General features: G+C 46.3%; 1 protein-coding gene across 1 annotated transcript in view; it reads right to left on the bottom strand.

Moving 5' to 3' along the window:
• LOC144169957 (corticotropin-releasing factor receptor 1-like) overlaps nt 1-25,728 on the bottom strand; it is a 172,844-nt gene that overhangs the window by 146,659 nt on the left and 457 nt on the right. The gene's annotated exons all lie outside the window — the stretch shown is intronic.

Here is a 25,728-nt window from a genome sequence, read left to right as displayed (position 1 = left end):
GGTGGCTTACTTTTCTTTTTGCGGCTGTTAGCACGCTGCCTGTGCCATTTTTTGAGTGATGGCGGCGTTACTACGGTGCACGGAAAATAATTGTATGTATGTGTCCAGGTATCCGTCTTTCTCCCAGGGAACAAGCCGGGTAAGGCATAGAGTTTTATAGTACTTTATACTAGAGGGAAATATGGCGTTGCAATCGCGGGAAGTCGTAGGCGCCGCCATTGCAGCTAGCGACGTCTTTCGCCTACTTGGCTTGACTAGCAACGAGGCTTCTTTTTTGCCTCGAAGCCAGAATAAAAAAAAAAGGGTGAGATCTTTTTAGGGGCGAAGCTCCTAAGGCCATGGGTCTGTCCATCCCTTGTGTCTCGTGGTACATGACCGCCGCATGCTTTCGGAGATGTCGCAAAGTGGGCCGCGTTGCACTCGCAAGAACCGGCTGCAACCGGCAGCGCAATCTCGGCACCGGGAGCGCGAGCTTGTCTGTGTTCGCCAACGGAGGCGCGAGCGCACGTGCACTGCGAGGGGGAGATCACGCAAGAGATCACGCCACGAACGCAGGCAGTCGTTCTCGGAGATCGAACGAGACGCAAGGACCTTTGCTCGTTTCCTCTCGTCTTGTTCGGGCACAAGCTCGCCCTAAATAAAAGTTCTTTCTTTACCGTTGTGTCCCATCTTACGTGACAAATTGTGGTGGAGGTGCGGGGTAGTCCTCGATGGCGCGGGGTCTTTCACCAGGTCTGGGCCTGGGAGCATTGACTCCGAAAATAAAAGTTGATTTGTACTATGTACGCACACACTCTTACGTCTTTCTTAATGATGTAATGGGCGAACTTTCACGGCAGAGTTACGGTTACCGATGATCTCCCCCTCTCGAGCTTCGCCCCACTTATTATCATTCATTCCGTGGATATGGCGTGAATTTTTGTTGTTGTTGTTGTTGTTCATCTTGCGCGAAGCTTGTAAATAAATCCTTACAATCATTCTGAAGCTTCAATTTTATAACAACACAAATTTGATTAGTCTTCTACAGTAATTTTTTTTTCTTCTTGCAGCAGGAGGCAACTTTCCAGCCTGTTCATGAGCCATGCCAAGTAGTAGCGGGACGGGCTTGCCCGGTCCATGAAGGAACGCTCGCTTAAGCGCGGCTCGCCCAGACAGTGGCGCCAGATTTCCCTCGTGTATATACTAGTATGAGACTCTGTGGGGTAAGGATCATTATGCTCCTCGCCTTAGATACGAGGGCGGCGGCGAGCTACCGTTTACGAAAAGGAATGCGGTCGCCTTTTTGCTTCTCATCATCCACTGATGGTAAGCAATGTGGGATCGCCTCGTTTCTCTGTTGCTGTAGGCAACTATTACGCGCTGCTTTTCTCTCAAAGCGTGCAGTTTCCTGGCACTGCTCCGCGTTACACTCTTGACGAGGATGAGGAGCCGGGTGATCTTGACGCCAAAGGACGCCACGCCTGCCTCACCAAAACAACAGCCATACTTTTGGGAGGGCTACACACGCCGGACCGCTTTCTTCTCTCTCTCTCTCTCTCTCTCTCTCTCTCTCTCTCTCTCTCTCTCTCTCTCTCTCTCTCTCTCTCTCTCTCTCTCTCTCTCTCTCTCTCTCTCTCTCGCGCGCGCGCGCGCGCGCTCTTTTTCCCTCTTTTGCTCGCCCTCTCTTTGTCGCTCTTTCTTTCTACTACGTTACATATTCTTTGTTATGTTCCTTTGTTTTTCGTTGCATGCTCGGCGATTAACCCATGTGGAAAAAAAAAATCAAGGCTAGTCTGTACGACTCCGGCTGTGATCGTCCCGCACGAGGCAATCGGAGGCCAAGCACGCCGCAGCAGCCGTGGCCGCCCCAACACCAGCCGCTACAAGCGCCAAGCATCCCCTTTATCATAATAGCCGTCTCCCGGTCGTCGCCACCGAGACAAACGAAGGGCTCCAGAGCTGCGTAATCAGCCGCGTAAGAAAGACGCGGTGTCGCCCTTGCGATGGAAATGAAAGATACAAAACGCACCGCAGCATGTTGCTAACGAAGCCGATGGTGGCACAGGGTGCGCGGTTACGAAACGCGCGCCCGATGTGGTCTTTTTGCTCGGCGGTGACCGTATATCTCCGGTCGCCGATGAACAAAGGAAGAGGAGAGCCGTTGATGGTGGCGGCTGTGCCCCCAGCGGGTCATTTGCAGCCGGCCGGATTTTGATGGCGGCTGCGGAGGTCACAGAGGAGCACTCACGGAACACGCCGCCGGCTGACTTCACTTTTGTAAACGCGCGTGGCGGAGCTGTGACGCCGCCGAGAATAGCGCGCTGACTGCAGCCGATGTTTCCGCCGCCGCTTCTTCTTCGGAAGTGGCTCTTCCGTTTCAGGGACGGCGACGTGAGGGCCGTTATTGCGCGCGGCCTTCAACGAACCAATAAAAGAGAGGGGGATAAAATTAAGCCGGCTTTATTACACCGACAAAGAACAGAAGGCACGGAATGTGTAGATCAATTTATAACCCCTGTGGTCAGTTTTGAGATGTGCGACGTAGTTATCCGCGAATGGGCGCAGTAACCGGACGCCAGCTACGCGGCTGCTGCGGGCGTCCCGATGCGGCCTCCGCATTTTTTAACAGCGATGCTGTTAAGCTGGTGGTTGGGTCGGCAGACGTGTGCAGGAAAACCTCGCCGAGCAATGGCGTCATCGCGCACGCCGGCACCGCGTTACCGTAGCTTGCCTCGCCGCACACGGGCGGGACTCGTGTGGCCACCTGTCGGAGGCGCGATGCAACTGGCAGTAATAAAGCTTTTATTGAAAACGGGAGACCGCTGGTCTAAACAGGGGAATGGAAAGGGGAGAGGGTAGCAAAAGCACTGGGACTAGTAGTGCACTGCGTAGCTTCGTGTTCACGCTTATGAGGGTTCAGTTCTTTTCAGGTTCACGCTTGAAATAAGCACAGCTTTGGAAACACGTCGCTCTTTGGTAACCTGCACTCCGCTAGCCTTTTACGTCAACGGCAGCTGTTGCACGTATTCGAGCGCCTTTGTTGTAGGGGTAGTCGCCAAGGGACGCTTCGTACCAAAACAAGCCCGCAGCGCCAGACCATAATAAAACGGTCAACAAAAAATAACAATCCCTTCCTAAAGAAAGTTGAAAGAAGCGTGAAAACTGAGAGCGCGTCCAATCTTCGCTGTAAGTGCCCCCATCGATCGCCAAACCTTCAAGAACCCAAATCGCGAACGAAGAACAAACCCATGCGACAATATTTGGAGCACAAACTATACGCATTTACGAGTGATCTAAACGTATACCGATACGTGGCTTATGAGATAAAGGTACACGGTTGTACTTCTTCGTGATTAAGACGCGTGTTGTATCTAGAACAGTTCCTTTTTAACGATTCTCAAGTAACCAGTTTGATAGAATGGAAGCTCGATTTCACGCGCGCGCCGTGTGTCCAGAGATCTTATCAGAGATTTTCGGTCGACCAACCGCTCTACGGGGAAATGCATTAATTTTTTTACAGGACGTCATCGGTACCACTCAGAAGGCTTTCGCCTTAAAATTTGCAATCAGAAAACGGGTGATCAAGTATGATGATTTACACACGCACATGTCCTCATTTTCACTCAGTATTTTCAGTCCCTAACGTGATTAGCGGGTCATTTCCACCCTAGAAGCCGCATCACTACTCTACTCGTTACTTCAAAGGTTTTATTCTTTAATAAAAGGGCAATGCCCAGACATATTGCGTCGAAAAAAAATGAGCCCCCCCCCCTCCTTTCCCCATAGAAACGCCCCGCGCTGAATGATATGCTGGTGGGTTTGGTAGGGACGAGATTAATCTCCTATTTTTCATCCCTACGTCGCTTTTGTGTTAAAATAAAATCCACACAAATTGCCGAACAACGTTGAAAAATGGATAACGTCCGATTAAGCGCTTGCTTTATCGTATTATATTCCTCAGTTTTCAAACCGCTGCTGACGAGGCCACTCATTGGATGGGCTGGATCGCCAAAAGCACGGTTGAGGATGTGCTCTGGAAACGTAATCTACAGGAGTGCATTTTCTGTCGAGTGTCATTAGCGCTTGCAGTGTGAATGTTCCCGAGGGACGAATTTAGCGAATGCACTCGGCTTAGGTGCATTTATAATTGCGCGCTTCACAGCGTTATTACTCACTTGTTAGCACGCGCTGTTTTCCTTGCCTTCTACGTTAGTCTTCCAAATGTTTTCATTTGCCCTTTGCAGCATAATGCCATTTCGGTCACATGTTCACCGATGTGTGTCACTGCCTTGTCTTTATCTAATACCTATAATTACGAGCTAGTGGACATTAAATGCTTAGATTCCTCATTTATGTACCTAACCCGACCTCCGGAAACAGGAAAAACCTAATTGAATTCCAGTTGTACAACGTTTTTCTAAAAAAACCACAGAAACATAGAAAAGCGTAGAAACACACATAGAAAAGTAATTTCGTGAGCAGGGATGGGCATGGATAACCCATGCAGCTGTTGAATGTAATAAACTTAATTTATAGTGGTAAGCGAAATTGACTAACGCATCAACCGAGGTGGATGCCGAAGGAATGTCGCGGACTGAAGCAAAGGAGGCGGAGAACGGTAGCAGATAGGTCAAAGCGCGCTACGGCTTCTGCGACTTGGTGCGTCGACTGCGCATGGGGCGGAATGCGCGAACACACCGAGACGGAATGGCGGCGAAGGACTAAAAAAACCGCTGCGATAATATCCGGGGTCCTTCAAGCCATTTTAGCCATTATGCGCGCATTTACCTGTCTTTCTATAATGAAGTCATAACTACGCTTCTGAACCATACTAAGTTGCGTCGAAGCTTTGCACACGCTGATTTTTTGCTTGTAATCGTAGTAACGCTGAATTTTCTTCCTCCCCAACATGTACCATATATTATTCTATGTAATCCACTCCCCTCTGTAATGTCATTTGACCCTAAAAGATAAATAAATAAATAAATAAATAAATAAATAAATAAATAAATAAATAAATAAATAAATAAATAAATAAATAAATAAATAAATAAATAAATAAATAAATAAATAAATAAATAAATAAATAAATAAATAAATAAATAAATAAATAAATAAATAAATAAATAAATAAATAAATAAATAAATAAATAAATAAATAAATAAATAAATAAATAAATAAATAAATAAATAAATAAATAAATAAATTAGCGGTGTCGTCGCCAGGGCAGATTTACCATAGGGGAAGCTCAACCTCTGCGCGTGGTGGCTGGGCTTATATGGGGTTGCTTTACCCATGAAAACCGGTATGTGTCCTCGACTTTATCTGTCTGAAGCTCGCAAACTACTTTGTTTTGGCGTGCGCGTGGGGGCTTGTGTTTGTATGCGTGCGTAAGGATGGCTTCAGGGACAGTCATGAATTAGCAGTCGGGGGTGTTTTGGATGAAAAGCTTGATACCCGATAAGAATAGCTGGATGCTCCCCCTGGAAAAAGGAGAAAGAAGCCTCAGCGAAACGAAACAGTAGCTTTTGTCTAGATACAATGTATTTCGACGTGTGATGAACGTTGCCTGCCATGGTCAAACTTGCGGTATTACGTTTTCTGCGTGTTTTGAGACAAAACTTCCTAATTAGCCCAGTGTGTGCTCGCGTGAAACCAAATCCCCCTCCCCCGAGACTTGGGTGCTGTAATTAGGAGGGGTGTCAGGGAGCCTCCCCTTCTCTTGTTTCTTTTCTTGGACCGTGTACTGATGCCTCAACGCACTGCTTTCCCCCTTTGCGTGCTTCATGTATTCACCCAAAGGTCGGATGCGCTCGAATAGCGAAACAAAGGGCGAAGTCGTCGACCCCGTAAGACATCAGTGGAAGGGGACAGAGTGTTGTAGCAACAAAAAAGCAGCTCGTTTGTCTTTTTTCTGGCATGGCCGTTCTTTGTGGAGCCTTGCGGTCAATTCCCCCAGACTGTCCGCTGGTGTAGGGCGGCCCGGCCCCGGTCGTCAGGCACCGCTTACAGGCAGCTGCCCGGACTGCTCCTGCCGAGTAATTGGAACGAGGGCCTAGGAAGTCACAAACGAACAGGGAAAGCGAATGGTCCGAGTGTTGGGCGCAAATCGAAAATGAGGCCACATGGACTGGAAGTGAAAATTAGGACTTCATGGAGTTTGACGTCTTGAAGCTTGAAAGCACAGCTGGAGAGAGTTGTTACGGCCAGCGACGTGCAATTAAGATCGACGCGATTTTTGCGATCTTAAGAAGCATGCGCCAAAAAAAAAAAAAAAAAAAAAAACACTGATGTGTGAAACTTATTAGCACGGGATCCGACTTCTATGCCCAGAGGGCTTTAATATCCTATGACAACGTGTCTTGGGGGGATGGGATGCTGATTTCGAACGCTGCAAACCCGGAAGTGCCAAGAATGTACCTGCATAATCACGAACTGGTGTCTTTACATTATAATAGAATTACCTGCAAGAAAAAAGGTTTAAATATTTTAGCGCATTCACAGGTCACCTTCAGCGATGCAAAAGACCGGGGGGCACAATTATAATTGCGAAAGCCTCGTGTTGTTCATCAGGCGAAAAAATGCACTGACGATTACTATACTCCCTAATGCGACATTTGTGCGCAGCGCAAAATGCAGTCTTCTCGGTCACGGCGCAAATCTGCTTCGTCTCACGAGTGATCGCGTGATCAGTGAACGCACGGCGGCACGCGCTACTGTGCTGTTTGTTCGCAGCGCGTCGCAGACGCCGGTGACCATGTTGTTGCAAATCGTGTTTGAACTTCCCGTGCAAATGTCACGTGGTTAGAATGTGTCAGGCATTGAGTAGTAGCATCTGCCGAAAGTGTGAGGGGAGGCAGTGAGAATGATGGCGCCATTGCAGAGCAGGCCGCCCTCCCCCTGAAAATTTCGCCAGACACTCGCGTCTCGTGCGGGCTCAGCATGCTGACCCCATCCCCCCCTTCCCCCCCGCAAACTTGCGCCACATTTTCCTCCGCCGTTTTCTTCCTGCCTTCGCTCACTCGGTTATGAGTGACCGTCGCTGTCGCAATTGCCGAAGCCACCGCGGCCGCCAAACCCCAGTAGCGGCAGTTAAAGTGCTTGCGCACTGAAACTCGGCGCTGTCAGCAGCGGATGACTCCCAAATTCCACGATCTTTCACTCAAAGAAAGCATTCTTGAGGAAAGAAACTAAAGCGTGGCAAACTGTTCGCATGGCGACGCAGTGAAACATCCCCCTCGCGAGGGGCACGATCAAATGCAGAGCATTTCCGGGGGCGCACGACGTTAAGTAGTTTGCGTTATGTTAATGTTGTTGCACTTGTGGCAACTGCTGACGAGAGAGCGCTCGTCAGCAGTAAAATTGGCAGCCTCGGCGCACGTTGAGTCCGAGAGAGGGGAGAGAGTGTCCTTGAAACGTGCCTGGGCGCACTATCGAATGTTGCTCGCGCCGATAGCGAAACGTCTGAGCCGGGCATGTCGAGGCGAGTGATGCGGACTACAACGGACGCCTAGAACGGGTGACATCGTGAGTTAAAGAAATGCTCTGCATTTAAAAGAAGCTATGACAGGATCGCTAATGAAACACTGAGATTATCGGCTTCAGGCCAGTGACGTACTACGCTACGCCTACATCTACTTTTTTTATTCAACTACTATACCCTCATTCCACACTCAAGGAACAAGTAGCCTTACGCTTACGCCCCACGCAAGAGTTTGCGGGCGTATATACTCAAAGCGTTAAGGCACCCTTTGCGTCACATGAAAGTTAAACAGTTATATATGATTTGAATTACAATGTACCAGCAAATACTTGGGTTTCCTTCCTACCGAAATAAATTGTCAAGCTACTGTTTCCCCTTCGTGAATGTCTGCCACTCGGGATATACAAGAGATTTATTTTATAATTTTTTCATCCAGGTGCTCCAGCACTTCTTTGGGCCCAGTTGGAACATGTCTAACTTGTTTCTGTACATGTTGGTACATGTTGGTACACGTGCAGTTGGTACAAAACAAAGGCTCTTTTGTACAGCTCAAGCAGCGCAAAGTATTCCCGCTTTAGCAAATCATCACTTCACGTTGCTTCTGCTATCTTCCTTGCAAGAAAAAGACTACGACTTTTCTCCGAACCTGCACAAAAAAATTCGGCGAAATTAGTGAAGAACAGTAATAGAAACACGCGTCAAACATGCGGCCTTTTGGCAACTCTACCGGCAGCAGGTAATACTATATGTAAGAAAACAGAGAGAAAAATTTTAAAGAAAAATTTGTGTAAATGCAACATGTTCATTTTTCTTCGGACGTGTTTGGCGCTGGTGGTAATGAAATTTGCCCGGCAGCTGCATCGCAACGTCCTGCTTGTGACTCAGCTTTGCAACCACCAGCTTTCACCTCTGTACGACTAAGCACGCCGTGAAGCACCCTTTGCAGGCAAACCTTGTGTTGCCCTTTTCCCAAAAACGATTTTCTATCACCGCTTCCGCCTCGTAAATGGCTGCCGCCTAGCAGCATCCCATGCATGCGTCGCTGGGTCGTCTCGGGCTATGTGACTCGTCTCGCGCCCGGCGAAGAGGAACGCCGTGTTCGCCGGGCTTCCTTCTGTAAGCGTTGCACGGGACCGAACGGCTTTGAGCCGTGGTCGGCAATACAGCTACATCAAAGGTTAACTAAGTGAAACCAAGACTGAACCAGTCTAAACCAAGCTTTTGCTTTGCTTATTCAAGGTTAGCCGAGCTAAGCCAATTTTTTGGTCGCAGCCCTTTGGCGCTCGGTACCTGGGTTTCGCGGCGGCGTAGGCGTCCTTCGGCGTCCGCGTAACCGATTGAGCGAACCAAGCAGCGAATGCAGAAATAAAACGGAGAGGAGCGTCTGTCGAAAGTTTGAAGGGGTAGGGCGACCATCGCAGCGATGGCGTCATCTCTCTCACTGCCTCCCCCTCACACTCTCACCATGCGTCGCAGCCAAGGAGCAACTCCACCTACAAGGAGCGCCCTCCCCCAGCACTTTCCCCAGACGCTGCTCCCTACGCCACTCATCGGAACCAAGTGACATTTGCGCGGGAAGTTCGAACACCATTTGCAACAACATGCTTGCTGGCGCCTGCGATGCGCTGCGAGACAACAGCACAGTAGCGCGCGCCGACGTGCATTCGCTGACCACGCGATCACTTCCTGAGACGCAGCAGAAATGCACCGTGACCGAGAGGGCTGCAGCTCGCGCTGCACACAAATTTCGCATTAAGTGTATAGTAATCGTCAGTCCTTTCTTTCTTGTGGCCCTAGCTTATCAACTCCGTAATAGCTAGATCAGAGTAGTTCGATAGTTTATTCTTTAAAAATGTGTGTTTATTCTCTGAAGCGCAAATATACTGCTTGTTCCTATAGTTTTCTTTTTTGTAGGAACGTATAGGCACTGAAAAGAGCGGAAAGGAAACACGGACGCAAAATTAACATACGAGAAAAACTGTGACGCATTTTAGTTTGGCAAAACATAACAAGGTAATCATTGTCAGCGGTTAATTATGCGTGTCTGCTCGTGCAGAAACGCATGAAAGGACACCTGTAGTGGCGTTTCAATGGCAAGAGTGGGAGCATAGTATTTGTGGTGTCATCTATCGGAACCGAGCTGAAGTGCACATGGGAGAAACACCATCACGCATTGCAACGTCGAACAGTGGAGTTCGGAAGCACGCAACATTTTGCGACTAAAAATACTATACGCAAATTAACAGCTTCTTCTTCTTCTTCTTCTTCTTCTTCTTCTTCTTCTTCTTCTTCTTCTTCTTCTTCTTCTTCTTCTTCTTCTTCTTCTTTACCCTCCTCCTCCTCCTCCTCCTCCTCCTCCTCCTCCTTGTATACTCCTTCATGCAGCGGCCACAAAAACCGCGCACCTTGCTATTTTCCCCTTCTTTCTTGCTCATTTAGATGTAAAATACCTTGAGCGAAATAAATATCATTTTTTAAGATTTCTTCGACACATGCGATCTCGCGCACGAGTGAATGTGCATGCGTAGTGAGTGCGTGTGTGCTCCTGTACATGTGCATGAGTCTTTATAATAAATATAAAGCCGTGAGCACGAGGGATAGCACCCCCGCCGCACAGTTTCGGGAGCAGGAGCTAAAATCAATAACCTACAATTCTTTCGCTTAATCGGATCTGTACAAATGCAGGTTTCGAGTACAGTTCTTAAAGGGTAACAAAAAGCTCAAAAAGTTGAATATTAATTTTGCTTAGTTAGCAGATTTGGCCGGTTCTGAAAGGAAGCAAGCCAAAAAATGCACGCCATCGCCATCCATCGATATCAAGATTTCAAGATTTCATAATTTTATTTTGCCCCGTTTGATCGGGTATAAAGGAGGGAAAAAGGTGCGCTCGCAGTTTGACAGGTCCCCGGCCCTTACAGTGCAAGGCGGTAGTATTAGCAAGCGACAATACAGGCATAATGTCTGAAGTGCGAATACGAAAGTGATACGCACGCATCACGACAAAATAAAACCGCTTGACGCCCTACGTACACCCGGAAAGTCCCTGAGCGCTGCCTACTGACGTGTTTCCTTTGCGTTTGATTTTTGTATGAGATGCGTGTCGGAGTTTGGGGAAACATCCCCACAGCCGTATTGTCAACGTTACTCAACAGCGGACGTTTCTCGGCGTTGTCACGGGCGGTTGGATATTGGCTACTTTCATGTCAATGTCAACTTTTACATTGATTTGGTGTCTTGAAGAAGCGTTTTCGAATGAAAGCTGCCGGTGTTTGTAATTTGGGGGAAGGGGGGGAGGGGTTGTTTTCTTGTGTTCCGTCGGCGTAAACAGGACCTCAACCAGCCGCAAACTGTACTGCGTGCTTACTGGCTTGCGTACTTGGGGTGAAGTTTTGTTTGCCGCCAATCGAAACAAGGCCACCGGGGTAGGAAATTTTTTTTTTTATAATATTTGGCTGGCGCTGGCCTTGATTTTGACGTTATAACCACACGAAAGTACGAGGATCCGACCTCAAAGTGACTGGGAATTTATGTGAGGAGAAAGCAGCAAGAAAAAGTGGGACATTTTCTATCCCAAGTATACAGCAGACAGTAACAAACGGAAAAAAAAGTGAAGTGAGTTAAAGTTGCACCGATGAAAGATATTTATATATATACACTGTGGTTTCGTATCCAGAGGACTCTATAAAGCTAATTTGTGAACGCTCTGACAAAACAATGCTTAATCTCGCTTCTTTATCTCTACAAGCATTCAAAAGAAAAAACTTTAACATTGCGGGCTTGTTTCTTTAAGGTAGAATTACCGCAGCGTAGAGTCAGTTTCTCGGGCCCCGTGTTGCTGAGCACAGGGTTGTGGGTGGGATTTCCAGACTTCGCGACCGATTTCTTTCTCTCTTTTTTGACGAAAGCAAACATCTTTTCGGTTGAAAGCGGGTTGAAATTCTGGCGCCTGGTAAAGATCCATACGGGGTCTCAATTAATCCGTAGCCTTCCACAACCGTGCGCCTCACAGCCCAACTGGCACTCCTTCGGTAAAGAAAGCCACCAATTGACCTGAATTTTTTTTAATTATGATAGACCGACTCGGATGCGTTTATCAGGGCAAAAGTGTCATCCCCTAAAATATCCCAACAAACCCAGAGCCGAAAAATGGCATCCTTCTTAGACAAAACACTAGGAAAGCTTGTCGTTTTTACAGCGGCTCAGCCGCGGCATCTGGTCGTGCAGACTACCTCTACTCAGACCTTATAGTCGACACAGGCGGCCAGCAACACCCAGCAAAATGGGGTCTTATACGGAGCAAAACTGAAGCGAAAGTCTTGACCAGCCAAATCATGCCCTAGAGCTGTGCGTTACTGCCCTTGGAGTCTGACCGCTTGCAACTAAACCTTATCGCTATAAATAAACACGGAATGGTCTCTCTAAAGTCGTTTCTGCTTCTTTCGAAACCAATAATGCCGCATTCTGACAATGAACGCTACATGCGCTGTTCTTTTTTTCGCAACACCGATTTTCCGCGGGCGTAATGTCTTCCCACGCAAGTCATTCTTTTATTTTTCCGCTTCTACGTCGCTCTCAACAAGGAACATGAAATGCCAACTGTCACATTTTTTTTTCTTCTCCGAGGTAAGATTGACTTTATCCAGGAAAGAAGCTACACGGTCTGGTGTCAATTGCGCAAACCGGGCTGGAAGAAAACTCAATTTCCTCAAAATAAGGCTAGTGGCGTCGCTGCTCGTAGAAAATGCGGTTATCTGTAACAGGCTAGCGCAGCGTGGGTTATCTACGATTTCCATGGCAGGCACGCACTCCGTATTTGATATTACGAATGGAGGCTTTTACAAGCCTAGCTGCTTCAAAGGGCCGGCGCCACATCTCAGCCACCGGTACTTACCGTGACTGATGAAGAATGAAAAATTTCCTTTTACAAGGGTATTTCGGCAACAAAACCTACGACACGTAACATAGTCGTTCTGTGGTGTAACGTATAAGATAGGTAGCGCAGATTTTATCTGAACTTTTGCTGCATCGCACGCCAACGCCAAGCAGTGCTGTTGCTATGGTGCAACAGTGAAACGTGGTTGGCGTAACCAAAATATTTCGTCAGAAAACATGTTTTTGAGAAAGAAAAAAATAACAAAGTTTCTGGAAATGAAGGAACACGCACTTTATTTTCTGGAAAGGGAGAAGCGGGGGTTGGTTGTTGGTTGATTTGTTTGCTTGCTTGTTTATTCCCGCCTCTATTTGACTGAAGGAATTTCCGGATGAATGGAGGAATTTTTTTAGTATGTTAGGCAATTACAAGTGACCCACAGGTAACCCTTGGGTCATCTGTGGGTGACCGGTGGTCACGTGACCAACGGTTGGCCCACACACCAGTACCCCTTGACCCATGAATTCCTAGTGACCAGCTACAGTCCATTTTACAAGCTGTGTGCAACAGCGCTAAAGCTACTAGGCGTGTACCGAGAAGGTTCCAACTGCACACCAGGGGGATGAAAATGCCCTTCCCAGGCGTCACCGTAGGATGTTATCCGACGCGCTCATTGGGCAGATTGGTAGAAAGCCGTGTAGCACCGAAGTGGCTGGACGCAGCTTGTGAAATTAACGATAGGGACCTGCCCCTTGGTCTCCACGGGCACCGCTGGTTGTTGTGATCTGTAGTTACCACGTGATGTGAGGAAGGAGCTGACAAGGAGGAGAGGAGATGAAGGAAATAGAAGGAGAATGGACGGGCGGGTTGGGAAAGTGGGGAGAGGAAACGGGGAGGGGGAGAGAGAGGTTGAGGGAAGGAGTAATAGTGGAAATGAAGACGGGCAGGGAAAAGTGCGAGGTTGTAATGGAAGAGGGAAAAAAGTCTGAGAAAGGGTGAAGGAAAGTTGAGGAGGTTGAAGGTGAGAGGAAAGAGGAAAAGGAGAAGAGCGGGGTGGGAATGGGAGGGCGGAGGAGAATTGCGGGGGAGAAGAGGAAGGGGCGGTGCCCGGAAATGGCAGCGTCATTGGCAGCGAAGCACATAAGCGGCCAATGCTTGTTTTCGCGATTTAGAGAAACGGCAGCACAAACTTATCCCGGAAACGAGAGAAAAATTCGCCTTATACAAAAACGGGCATTTATGACAAAACAAAACATTTTCAATGAAAAGTGAACTGGGGAGAAAGTTTTTGTTTTTATCGTCGCAATTCCTGTAGTTGTCACCGCTGCAATTATTACTTGTATTTTAGAGCGCAAAATCATGAAGTTCACAAATAGCCGTTAGAAAGTGCGATGAGTGTGGGATATGTGAAGTAGTTCCAGATATTATGCCTTGCATGCATCAAGTTGGCTACAGTTTCCGAATATATTTGGGAAACTGCAGAAGCACGCTACTCGAAAGGCCGTTCCGTTTCGGCTGAAAGCCACTACTTGCGTTAGGATGACGTCTCCTCAGCCGGCTGCGCCCCAGTACTTCAGCGCCTCCGATCGACCTCCTCGTCTCCTGCGCCCTATCCTTGCGTGCGTCTGACTGGGGCATGAGCACACTTTTCGGTTCATATTCCTTCGTCGCGTGCAACTCGCCTCTCCCACGCCCTTCCTTTGCTCCCCTCCGTTCTGGCGCCACTGATCTGCGCTATCCCGCTTACGCCCACGTCTAACAGTCACATAAAAAATTGGTTGCTTTCACGCTTGTTTTACTCCAAATGACTTCGAAAGACGATAGAATTTACTCCTCCCGTGCCAGGCAACGCCCCTCCCCTCCCCCATACTCCCGTCCTGTTCCAACCTTCTTTCCCTCCCCCATCCGTCCTCTAATACCCTTTACCTCTTTCCAAATTTCCCATTTGCCCCTTCCCCACCTAGTAATGACTTCCTCACATTGTTCTGCTCGCTCTTCCTAATATCACCCTCCTCCTTTTAGCCCCGTTCGGCCTCTCTCTCCCTTCCTAGCCTCCTCCTTCTCTGTCTTCTCCCTCTTTTTCTCTACTAAGCCCCTCACCAACTCTTCCTTCGTCCTTTCTCCCTACCCAGTCTCCCTTTCTCAAACCCCTTCCCTCTTCCCTGCTGAACAACAAGGTGACATCTCAGAGGGAAAAACAGCGCAGAGACGGGGACTAACGGACGAAAAGACAGTACTGTACTGTCTTTTCGTCCGTTAGTCCCCGTCTCTGCGCTGTTTTTCCCCCTGAGATGTCAAACCAACTAGCCCAATACCAAGCTTAAACAAGGTGACCCACTGCTGACCAATGAGTAATATTAGTGGCTACTTAGGGTAACAGACAGACATACAGACAGACCTACGTTTTCACTTTGACGTAACGAAAGGAGGGCCGCCATCTATACGATCGTGTTTGAACTTTCTCATTGCAAACCCGGAGCGCTAAGCAGATACGAATCCCTTTACCGGTACACGTGGCGCCATCTATAATTGGCTTCCGGCAGCTCCGTCCGTAGATGTCATTTGTTGTTGAGATTTATACTGATAAACAAGCCACGCTTTTAGCAGTACCGAAGTCTACCTTGCGCAATGCTAATACCCATATTTATTTTCTGAAGTTCGGCTAGCTGGTCCTTCCCGCCGAAATGAAATCCTACGTACACCACTGTCTCGAACTGACTTGTAAAGGGAAAGGCCTGTTTGAAAATATAGTCATATTTCACTCGAAATACCCAAGAATATCGCAACAAAACGATAAAAGCATTGAATGGCAGAAAGAAATTATTTTAACACACACACAAGCTTGATGTCATGATGCAAAATATCGTAGTGAATTTTTTTTTTCTTATTAATACGCACGTGTCCACTAATGGCCACAAGGAACAGCGAATAGTTTCCAGTCCTTTTCTTAGTGCACTATGGAACATGGCGCGCTGAACGTAATTTCGGGAAGCGGCCAGAATTCTCGTGCATCAAGTAGGGGGGAAACTGCAGGTGCACCGATAAGCCCTTTCGACTGATCTAGAACTCGAGAGGCAATGCGATCAATCTTCCTCTCCGCAACCGGTGGAAACGAATTATGCGCCTACCGCACTAATCGCACACGACTTCCCTGATCACGTTGAATCCTTCTGTCGGGGTTTCATTCCGATGGCAGGAGCCTAACTGCTTTCTACCCCGACGTTTATTATTGATTCCGAAGTCTCCTCAAATTATGACGAAAAACAAATCATGCGCAAGGCGAGAGCCGCGAATTTCCGCGTGCATTTCAATATGGCAAGCCAATGGTGCGCCCGCACTTCCGGAATTCTTCGGCAATGGATAGCAACGTAGCGATAACGTAACAAATCAGCGTGAGTGTTCGAGAGTGAAAGAAAGCAAAAAATTCCCCCGCATTTCCCCGAGGGGGAGAATGTGAAAGTGCGAATGCACGGTTGTCGGCCCGCTTGCGGCGCTTGCGCTCGGCCCCCGCAGCCCACCGCCTCGCCGCCTTCTCTTCCATCTCTTCCATCGGGTTTGTAGTATCACGTGTACACCACGCAGTTATCAAGCCGCTATAACGCCGCTGAGTCGCCAACGCACGCCGCTGACGACGTAGTTTGAATGCGTTAAAGATATAAGGCGCGTCACTAACACTGATATCACCGTCGCGTCCGTGGCTTGGTCGGTAGAGCGTCGCGCTGCGGCCGCAAAGTCCTCGGATCGAAACCTGGCGCCGGATGCTGTTTCGTTTTTAAATAGAGAGGAGCACTGCGGACGCCGCCGCCGCCGCCGCCGGCGGTGGATGGTTTGGGGTCGCTTATAAAGTGCATTCGCGCTTAAAATTTCCCATCCCTTCCCAAATAAAGTTCAGAGAAGCGCGACAGCTTTCTTTCAACATCAAAACTGCGTCAAAATTCCGTCACAACTTGCGCTATAAGTGCATCCAACCTTCGCTGAACATGCGTCCAATCGATCGTGAAACCTTCGAAGACCCAAATGGCAAACGAAGAACGAACCCACGCGGCGGTTTTTCGCGCACTAAGCAAACGCATCTACGGAGTATCTTATACCGATACGTGGTCCGTGAAATGAAGGTATACTATTGCACTCCTTCTTCGTGATCGATGCGTGTGTTGCACTATCTAGAAGCGTTCCTTTCTCGCGATTTTTAAGCGGCCGTTTTGACACAACGGAAACCCGGTTTCACGCACGCGCTGTGTCTCCAGAGATCTTGTCAAAGCTTTCCGGTCGACCAACCTGTCTATAGGTAAATGCATTAGTTTTTCGACGGGATGCCATCGGTCCCACCAGGAAAGCTATACCGCTTTAATAAAAAAGAAGCGCAAAAGAGTTGTTTTGGTCAACTGCCGCAGTGGCGCAGTGGCTAAGGCGTGGGATGCTGAGTGACCCAAGGACGCGTGTTCTAAACCGGCCGCGGTTGATTTATAGTTGGAGACGAAACTTCGAGAACGCCTATGTGTCGAGATTTCGACACCGTTAATGACCCACGGGTGTTAAAATTAACGCGGAGCCCTCCACTAGTCGCAGCGTGCCTCTTAGCCCAGGTGTAGTAGCCAAGAGGCACGTCAAACAACAAAAATCGATCAAGAAGTTTTTTTAGGGGTTACAGACTAACGAATTTTGTTTCGTTCAATCTTGTTTCTACGCACCGCCAAATTTATTCGTATATGCCCGCAAACAAACGAGAGGGCGGGGAGTACTGCGGGCGTTTGTGCTCCATGAAACTACGGGAAAGGACGGGAGTTAAGTACTGTTATTTCTACGACTTGCCGATGTCGTCATCACGTAAAAAAACAGAACGAGACAAACAGAAAGAGAGAAAAAGAGAGAAATAGAGAGAAAGAGATATTTAGGCAATTTGTTGTTTTCACCACGTCCTCTACATGAACCTGAAATTTAGAGGAACTCATTCATCACATTTATTAAACGCTCGTAAAAATTCAGCTTACTGAGTCTAGACCTAAAGATGAAGACCTTTAATTGAGTCTAAGAGATTTGGTTCTCAGAAACAGTTCATTACAGTGGCATATTAAAACGGTACCTCCACGTAACTGCGAGAGCAATGAAGGGAAAAAGTGCTGAAAATAAAGAATGATCGCGTCAGTAATTAATTCGCTTATCGCTGGGAGACCGATTCACTTAAGAAATTATATGCGTGCGTAGGAATGAATATTACAAGCACCTCACACCGAATAAATCCTCACCAATCTCAGCTTCAATAATGAGCTGTTGCTGCAAGCTTTGATACGTAAGACGAATAGCCCCAGCGTGAGTCATTTTCTACAATCCTTTCTTACATGCATGTCAGTATACGTCTCCTGTCTGTTTTCTGTTCTTAATTTTTAATGCTTGCCTATTTTACTCCAGCCGCGAACAAGTGCATTTCGAATGTACATACGCAGCTTGTTTCTTCACACATTTTCGTAACGATTTGTGAGCCTATGGTATACGCCAGTTTGTGTTTATTGCTGCAAAAAAAACGCCTCTACCATGTTCAACCAGTCGTTGCTGTATTGCGATATCCTAGTCAATACAGAGATATCATCCCTCCATCAATTTAATGCTCTATGGCAGTGTGCCACTTCATTTTTCCTCATTCTCTTCATTGATTGTTTTAACATCAGTTTTCGTTTATCACGGTCCCTGCTTCGCCTTTTTCGCCGTCATGCTAGTGCGGCAATTAGAAGCAGTATATGCATACCGCGTTTATCAAGTAACGTTGTGAAGGCTAATATAGGACCGCATTATTGAAGTCGTATGATTTGTAAATCAGCGATTACGCCTGAAGTGGGAAAATTTTTAACACGAAAAAAAAAAAAACCCCAGTTCCACCCAGGGCAAAATCTGTTGAAATGGTGGAGCTATGGGTTGTCTTATCTAAGATTCCGCTTAGCTGCGGCTTTTTTCTTGAGCGTATTCTTAGAGTCGTCTTAGCGGCTAATTTTTATATAAATTCTTTCCTGATAGTTCGGGTAAAACGAAAGTTACAGCCGCTTTTTGTTATCATGCTCCCTCCTAAGACAGCGATGTGCTTACAGCAAAGAGTAATTACGTGACGGTTATAACTTAACTGATAATAAACTAATTACTACAAGTTAATGAAACTCGGCATAATGGTAGAGCCATTTCAGCGGATAAATGTGATATAATTTGTTTTCGCATACTTTTCTTAACACAAAAGTTAAAGCCGTTTTAGGTAATCCTACTCCCTCCGCAGATGGTGCGCCAACAGGCAATGCGCCAGCACGCAATACGAAGCGCAACAGGCAATGTGGAAATACCGGCTTCCAAAAATAAAACTTACACAGATCTTCTTATTTCATTAAGAAAATGCTGGGAGAACTTTGTGCGGAACCATAGGCGAAAAAGGCTGCCCTCCCCACCGACCTATATGTATATATGATACGTCGAGATTTCTCTGCCCGTTAACGATCCTCAGGTATGCGGCTTGGCCTCATTTTGAATACTGAATGAGGTATATATATGTATAACCTCTGCATGCAAGTGAGGATGTTTTCATATCTAAGAAAGAAAACAAATCCCGGCATCTCCACGAAGTGAATGATGATGAGAGGGGCGAAGCTAAAATGCTTATCGGTAAAACCGTGAAACATTCGCCCGCACATCATATAAAGACTCGACACGTCAAGCTTACCACCGCTCCGTTGACAAGCCCGTCGACGACGTCGATGTTTGTGGTGATTATGTAGGGCTTTTTTGGGACGATGAGGATCTCCATGGGTAAGTTGGCGAATTCGGTGTGTGACTTTTTAGCCACCTTGGCCGTCGCCTTCTGCAGAGCGTCTTGTGTCGCGTACCCCCGGTACGTGTCTTGAGCTCGCAGGCGACGAACGACAACCTCTTCTTCTTCCTCTCCTCCTTGTTGGGTAGCAACGAACGCGTTGAACATTTTGACCTTTTCTGCCAATCTTTGGTTGGCCAATCCCTAGGGGGGTCCTGCCACAATCATCATTAATGTGCCGGATACAGCAGCAACGAGGGACGGGACAGGGCCCGAGCAAGAGGAGCTTCGCCCCTAAAATTATTAGAAGACCTTATTTTTCCATGAGTCGCTAGTATTGCCTACTGGATAGAGTAGTAATACTGAGACGCAGAACACTCACGGGCATTTGACAAGCCGCTGATAACAGACTCTGCCGAAGGGGTCACTGAAAACTGTAGCCTTTTTTTCAGGCTCACATACAAAAACCGCGAAGCAACCTAAATCCAGGTGAACATACAGCAACATATTCATTCCCTGAACATAGGCTATCCGTAACAGCAAATGATCATCAGTAGGCTACGTCCTTCTCTTTGAAAAATACGTTAGAGTTATTCCTGTGTGTACAATTAAGTGTATTCTGTGTGCACATGGCGTCCACAGTCAAAGTTAAAAAATGAAATAAAAAACATGGATGCCGCAACCGCCGCTCCTGATTTCACAGCGCGTTTGTCTTGCTACGGTCAGAAATAAATGAAAAGTATGGAGAAAAGAGAGAGAGGTGCACATCCGCGCCAATAATGATGCAGTAACCTTTTAGCCACAATCGAGTTTTGAGTGAATAGGTAGAGGCAACTCCAAATAAACCTTAAATTATGTATTATGTATGTAACAGAAGTATGGCAATGACACTTTGGGGGGAGGGGGGGCTCTGCTTGCCCCCACAAAACTGCGGAGGGGGCTTGGGCTTCCGAGCCACCCACCCCCCGCCCCCGTAGTCGGCGCCTCCGTGTGGAATACTCATAGTGTGCCTGTTATCGCTGTTTTCTCTGTAAATGTTCCATTATGTATCTGCTGTGTATTATATGTTTACAAGGTGTAACTTCAAACAATAAAGTTGTTTGTTTATAAACTGCAAAATATTGTTCAGTTGAATTCAAGCACTCTACAGCCGTATGGGAGAGCCTGCGAATACATGTATTCATTCCTGATTGATTGATTGTAGGGTTTAACGCGCCGACGCAACGCAGGCGATGAGGCGCGCCGTAGTGGAGGGCTCCGGATTAATTTTGACCACCTGGGGATCTTTATCGTGCGCCGAAATCTCGTACACACGGGCGTTTTTGCTTTTCGCCTCCATCAGAAAAGCGGCCGCCGCGGCCTGGAATCGAACCCGCGACCTCGTGCTCAGCAGCGCAACGCCTTAGCCACTGAGCCAACGCGGCGGGTCCATGTATTCATTCCTGCCCACCTCTCCCTACATTCACGCTGGGAGTGTATCATGTGTGAATGAATTGCGCATTGTGTACATGTGATTGAATGTTGCTGTGTTTATTTGGTAATTGCACTGTACTGCTGGGTTTCCCCGTGGACCAAGAGCGTTTGTCAGTCCGCAGCCTTTTAGCTCTTGCTTTATTTTCCACGGATCGGAAAGAAACGAATGAACTTAAGACTTGAAAGCGGGCTTCGGGTCTGAACACGAATGCATTTCTCGAAAGACATTTGTGTAGGGCAATATAAGCTGCCTTGTATTAAACAAAAAAAAGCGTCGGACACGTAGAGACGAAAAAAATCAAAGCCCCTTTCTTAAGAGAACTGTTGTTTAAAACGTGAAGCTTTCTCCTTTGCAACCTGAGTCAAAGTCAAGCTCGAAAATCCGAACTGCTCCGATCGTGTCGGAATGTGTCGGATCGTGTCGGAATAACTCGAGGGACACAGATTCGATTCTGGACACGGGAAGCCTTTTAATGCGTAGCATTCTTTGCCGAGTACCCCCACAGCCAGGACCGTGTAACGCCCTGCATTTCCACAGTAATCCAGATATCGCGAAAGTTCCACCTGTAATCGTTATAATAGCGTAAATGGGTGTAATTGGTGGAACAAAAATTCGAAAAACCAAAAAAATTAAGAAAGATATTGAAAAATTACGGTAAATAGCAAAATGTACAACGAATGGCATTTCCACAATAATTAAGATTTCGCAAAAGTTTCCCCTGTAATCATTATAATAGCGTAAATGAAGATAATTGGTCGAAAGAAATTTTGAAAAACTACATTCTAAGAAAAATAGAAAATAATTCCGGCAAATGGCGAACCGTGTAACGCCCTGCATTTTCGCAATAATGCAGATTCGAGGAAGTTCCACCTGTAGTCGTTATAATAGCGTAAATGGGGATAATCTGTCGAACGAAATTTTGAAAAAATAACAAATAACAAAAATATGAAAAAATGCGGAAAATGGCAAACCGCATAACGACGTGCATTTCAATAACAATGCAGATTTTGCGGAAGTTCCACCTATAATCGTTATATTAGCGTAATTTAGATAATTGGTAAGAAGAAATTTTGAAACGCTAAAAATAAAAAATATAAAAAATTACAGAAAATTGCTAAACGTGCATAGCGATGCGTTTACAGAATAAGGCAGATTTCCCGAAAGTTCCAAATGTAGTCATTATAACAGCGTAGATCGAGATAATTGGTGGAACTTCATTTTGAAAAACTGAAAAAAGAAGAAAAATATTAAGTAATTACGGAAAATGGCAATCCGTATAACTTCCTGCATTTCCGCAATAATGCAGATCTCTCGAATGTTTCACTTCGAATCGTTATAATAGCGTAAATGGAGATAATTGCTCAACAGGATTTAGAAAAACCAAAAACTTTGACTGTAAAAACTCAAACTTAAGACAAGCGGCATAAGAATGCTGCGCGTTAGTAGATAATTCTCTGAATTTCTGCAGACTTTTTTTTCTTGGGGGGCTTGAAGTGCCTTCGCTCATCATCATCATCGTTTTCTGAAACCCATTGTGTAAAGTTGTCTTTCCTGCAATGCATTTTGGCGCGACATCAAACGCCATCAGTGAAGCTAAGAAAACTTCGTTTAAAAATCGGCACGAAAAAGCTGTAATCACGCTGAAAACTGCAACCGAAGCATGTAGAGCTTGCGTTCTCCGTTCACATGTTTCCTTCAATAGGGAACGTGTACCAACGAGCTGGATTATCCACCCTCGTTTCTATAATACCTCTTTAATGAAAAGGGAATCACTGACTCGACCGTGAGATGAAAACCGCTCTGTTTGTACAACCAAACAACACGCACAACCACCGAGAAAAGTGGTTCAAGATTTGAGAACGATCCGCCTGCATGCTCCGTTCCTTGGAACCGCTGCCGTGGGACATGTGGACATGTAGCGCCCCCTAGTAGCAGCCCGCGGAGTTTCCCCCAAGGGAAGAGCCTTCAGCGAACAGCCTCGTACGTTCCGACACCGGTAAGCTCCGAGGATTACTGCCCAATACGTTACGGCAATTCAAGTACACGGTGATCCCAAGTGCCCGTTGGCTTTGTAGGGGTCCATTGCGAGCTTAGCGAGCAGCGTGCTTATCGTTCCAAAGCAAGTACCCGCTCGTATACGTTCGTCGCCGTTTTACTGAAGCGTGTAAATAACTCGCAGCACTGGCGTCATCAGAACCTTCGCTCTCGACAACGTTGCGTAACAATGCCTTGCTAGCGCGGAAACTTTACGGCGAAGGAGAAGCACGAGTAGATGCATTTGCTGCGTTTTTCGCTTTTGAAAAACCTTCACTCTTCTTTGTTTCTCCGCCGTCTCCTGTCGTTCTGCCGTTTTACAATGCCACGATCCTGTCCCTCCTACTGTAACACCACGAACGGCATGTGTGTATGGCTTTTAGGTTCTCGTGCAAAATTTTACCGAGGCGTGTCATTCGTAATAAAGCACCGAATATTGCAACTCCTAAAAAATACAGCTTTTTATTGCAGTTCCGTTTTATTGAACAAACTCCACGCTACAAGTTTTGTGTCGGGTGGCCCGTCTAAATGCTGAATTTACGCCTGACAGCCCAGCCACCCTTTTCAGCCACGCTGACAGCCCATCGCGCAGCGCACTAACTGCGGTTATAGAAATATCGACGCGGAAAAAAAAAAAGGAGTCGCTCTACTGCACACAAATCACACATAAATGAAGCAGGGCAGTAACAGAAAACAGAAAAATTACTGACAAAATCCACGCGATTATTCAAACAGTGTGGTGAATATAGTAAATCATAATTATTGTTTTTTTGGGAAAAACAATGTTACATATGCCAATTACTCAAAAATCAAACTTACAGACACAGCAGAAATGACGAAAGGAGCATAGCTTGACCACATAGTTTTAAAAATGCTTTCGTTCGATTCATTCTCGACAAAACAATACCCTAATGTATTATTTTCAGAATGAAAAACAATTCGACAGTTTATTTCAACTTTTGTTACGAAGTAAGCACGTTTACACGATTGTACATGTACATGACGAACGAAATTTTAAAAATGAGTATGCGATATTGAACGTGCGATAATAGAAACTTTAACGAAAACAAAAAAAGGAGTTTCTCTCTACTGGAAAGGTTTCACACAGTGCGAATTATAAGTGCGCGAAAATTTAAACTTGTAACTCAGTAACAAGACAAACGTTAGACATAAATGTGCGTGCAGGTGTACGCATAAGCAACATCTCCAAAGGAAATCGCCTCGGTGAAATGTGCGGACTTCAAAGCCGGTCTACTTCTTACACCGTGAAACTCGCAAACCAAGTGATATATAAATAACTCTCGTTACAACTAAATAACTTTATTCAACGTTTTTTGTGCTCCCAACAACGGCGAAGGGAAAGCAAGTCCTCTTAATTCCTAACGAAGTACTGCTTATATCAAAGCCAGTTTGCTATGTTAAGGACTTCGTTATAGCGACGATGTACTGTACATTATAAAATAACTACGGCAAAAGAATATCGTAATTTGGCGCGATGCGAAGAGAGCCTATAAAGGGAAAACAGGCTGCTCATCATCGTTAACGATGCGAGAAGTGGCGTAGTACATGCAAATGATTTGTGCGAAACCAACGCCTTTCGCTTCCTGTTGCTCAGTAACAATCATTTCTGTGTTGAAAGAACGGAACGCTTAACTTTATACGCGCACCGAATATGGCTCTCCCCCTTAACCCAGCACGCTGTAATAATGAGAAAAAAGGAAGACCTTGACACGAAAGCTTTTTCTTCCGGCCCCAATATCAGAAACAGAGTTCATATTATCCTCTCGGAACTATTATTACACCATCCGCGTAACTTCATGGGCCAAACCTGACGCCATTTCACTCCCACTGACCACAAAGCTGCTCTTGCGTTAGCTCACTTCGCACTCTTATGCAAGCACACATCAGCCTCTTTCGTATTGCCCATTAAGCACGCTTGCCTTTCTGGCTCCGAAAAAACGCTCGCTATCTAACCATTTTTACTCTCCGATATCCCTTCCCTCCCTTCCTTCCTTCTTTCTCTCGCAAATTTTCTGAAAGGCTACCGGGTCGATTATTGCGAGAGACGATATTTACCCTGGAACAGCTTTTTTAAAAAATTCAGCCGTACTGCAATCTTTGCTTCTGGGATTACATTCATTTTTCCAGCCTCAGTGTCGGTTGGGGGCTCGCGATATTTTGCGGTAAAGCTTGCGCGCTTTTCCTTTCCGCGTCAACGGCTTTTGTCGTTGCGGGTGGCGGTACAATGAGAAAAAACCTTGTCAAAAACTATTTTACCGTGTCTTTTATTTTTTAGATATGCTCTTCTGATAGCTCACACAGAAAACGTATTATAGTAATTATTCTGGCCGGCAATTTGTGCTGCAAAATACAAAACAAGGGGGATGTTTGTGTGAGGCAAAAACTTTCAAACCAGAAACAGATCGAAAAAATGTTCGTGGCTTCAAAACGACAGGAATCCACGAAGCCGTCAAAATCCAGTGTAATCTTTCGGGCCTTGTCGACAAGTAAATTGAAGCTGTTAGTATTTGCTAAGATCTATGCTATTTATGAGAGAAAAAGAAGATCACACCGAAAAACAAAAGTTTATAACATTTTGCCTCCCTAAGCCGCAAACAAAACCGAGAAAACCCCGATCACGCTACGCTCGTTTTTTTTTTTTTTTTTTTTTTTTTTCACTACTTCCAGGTTTAACAAATACGCAATGCATGGGACAACGTCTCACCTTTTAGCGTGAGCTCCAATACAAAAAACGAGCAAGTTGTTTTAAGAAATGTTACGGCACGTGCCGCGAGATCGGTGAGGGAATCCGCTTTCAAGAGACACTAAGGGAAAAAAAAAGTTTTTTCTCCTGATCCATGCTTGACATGGTAAGATAAAACCAACTGTCCCTTTTGATTTCTTTTCTCAAGAGCCGGGATAGAGTTAGTCTAGAAATCGCAATGTTTCACTGCTATCGTCGAAACAATCCTCGCCGTTCTTTCTGGCCAGCAATGAAAATAACCTGCGAAATACGTTTGGGGAGATAAACTGTAACGTACGTTGCTCTCAATCTAACCGCGATCAAAATTCCAGTGTGGAAAAAAGCGTCAGCTCGAGATAA

Source organism: Haemaphysalis longicornis, unplaced genomic scaffold, assembly GCF_048455015.1.
Source record: "Haemaphysalis longicornis isolate Haplotype H1 unplaced genomic scaffold, Haemaphysalis longicornis Haplotype H1 scaffold_2, whole genome shotgun sequence".
In the NCBI taxonomy this organism is placed as follows: Eukaryota; Metazoa; Arthropoda; class Arachnida; order Ixodida; family Ixodidae; genus Haemaphysalis; species Haemaphysalis longicornis.
Note: the sequence above shows the minus strand (reverse complement) of the source record. Positions and strands in the feature narration are given on the sequence as shown.